Source organism: Corvus kubaryi, unplaced genomic scaffold, assembly GCF_017639235.1.
Source record: "Corvus kubaryi isolate FWS band 111438036 unplaced genomic scaffold, C.kubaryi_AGA036_p1.0 37189, whole genome shotgun sequence".
Classification (NCBI taxonomy): domain Eukaryota; kingdom Metazoa; phylum Chordata; class Aves; order Passeriformes; family Corvidae; genus Corvus; species Corvus kubaryi.
The window spans coordinates 94230-96073 of NW_024581054.1; the positions used below are offsets into that span (position 1 = coordinate 94230).

The 1844-nt window shown below is 50.1% G+C and overlaps 1 long non-coding RNA gene across 1 annotated transcript in view; it reads left to right on the top strand.

Annotated features, from left to right (window-relative positions):
• The first annotated feature begins 1724 nt into the window (after nt 1–1724).
• The window catches only part of LOC121661727, a 363-nt gene continuing 243 nt past the window's right edge, over nt 1725–1844 (top strand). Inside the window, exon 1 of the long non-coding RNA XR_006015076.1 lies at nt 1725–1816. This is a non-coding gene — a long non-coding RNA (uncharacterized LOC121661727). The remainder of the gene's footprint in view (nt 1817–1844) is intronic.

A 1844-nucleotide genomic window follows, 5' to 3' on the forward strand; every position in this document is an offset into this window, starting at 1 on the left:
GTCCCCAAGGCCCCTCTCGAAAACCAGCGATTTCACACCCCCGCCCCACCCCCACAGCCCAGTGTCCGTCTGTCCGAGCCCATCCCCGTGTCCATCTCCCACCCTGGGCTCTGAGAATGGGGCAGGGTCTGGCCCGATCCCAATGGACAGTGGGGTATGGGTTGGGGGTGTGAAATCGCGGGTTTTGGAGAGGGGCCTTGGGGGCAAAAAGTGCATTTTTGGGGCATTTATGCTCATGGGTGGAGGAGGAAAGTGTCCGGCTGGCATGAGCATGTACAACTGTCCAGATGGAAATACGTTTGTCCACTTGGATGTCCATCTGTCCGTGTCTGTCCATGTCCCAGTGCTTTGGGTAGGTGAAGGGGATGGGCCTGGATGGACAGACAGGTCCAGGCCCAGCTGGGTGGACGGACACTGCATGGACAGCTGGACATATGGACAGTTCATACCTGGCTGGACACACGAACAGTGCCCTCCAGCCCCCCCAGACCTTACAAAACCCCCCCAAAATGCCCTTTTTTGCCCCAAAGGCCCCACTCAGAAACCAGCAGGGTCGGACCCTGTCCCAGCTGCCCTGGTGATCCACGCGTCCGTCTGTCCAAGCCCCATCCGTGTCCGGGGTCTGTCCGTCGGTTCCGCCTCGCTCCCACCTCCCTGGGGGAAGGGAGCAAGTCCAAGGCCCCGCCCTGACCCCTCCAGTGGGAGCTGGGCGTCGCTGTTGGGTGTCCCTGGCCAGGCTCCCACCTGTCCTGGGGCACCAGCAGCACCTTTTTGTCCCATTTTTACCCCAAAACAGGCTCTGTTCTGCCTCCCGCCCTCAGCCCGCGGGTGCAAGGTGACGGTCTGCCCTGGTTTTGGAGGCCACCCCCCAAATTCTGTCCTAAACCTCCTTTTTCACCACATCTGCTTGATTTTAACCCATTTACACCAGTCTTGATCAGGCTTCCCACTTGCATCTGGCAGGGATTTGGGTGGAAAAGCAGTGAAAAACATCGTGTCTGGCTCTTATTTTTTAAAGGCTGATGAATATCAGTAATCCAGGGATAATTTTTGGTGGGTGGTGAGATCAAAGGTGGGGCAAACCCTGCAATTTTGGTTTTCACAAGTGTTTACACACAAGAGGGAAAATAAGAGAAATTGGGTTTAGTGATGAAATGACCAATTTTTTCTGGTTTTTAAAGGAGAGGTGGGTGACCCCTCCCTGGGAGCCCCCAAACCTCCCCTTCCCCGCTCCCCACCCCCAGCGCCGAGGGACGAGGTCGGGGCGCCGACGTGTTTTGTATTTTTTAATAAAGTTCGTAATCCAATGGACACACAAAACAAAACTGCGCTGAGAAAAAAAAAATAAACCAAAAATAAACCAAAAAAAAAAAAAAAAAAAAAACACCAAGTTCCATAAATTAATTGTTAGGGGAGGCGAGGGGGGCCGGGGCAGAGTCTTTGTACAAGTGTATAACACTTCCACAGCTGATGAGACGAGGGGATGTTTAAATGAAGCGCACTTACAAATGAGTGACAATACAAAGTCTGAGTATGAAAATAAGATTTTTTTTCTCTGAAAACACATTTTTGGCACAGATTAAAAAAAAATGTATGTTGTGGGGATTTGATTTTTTTTTTTAAAGTCAGTATTATATATATTTATATATATTATATATATATTTATATATACACACACCCACTGAGTTCTGCATATCCCACCAGGAAGGAAAAAAGCTCTCCCTTTTGTTTTGTTTTTTGTTTGTTTTGTATTTTCTTGTTTTTCAGTGTAAACTGTACATCCCAGATGAAGAGAAGACGGCTGCAGCAGGGGCAGGTGGAGGAAGAGGAAGGTTCACATCCGG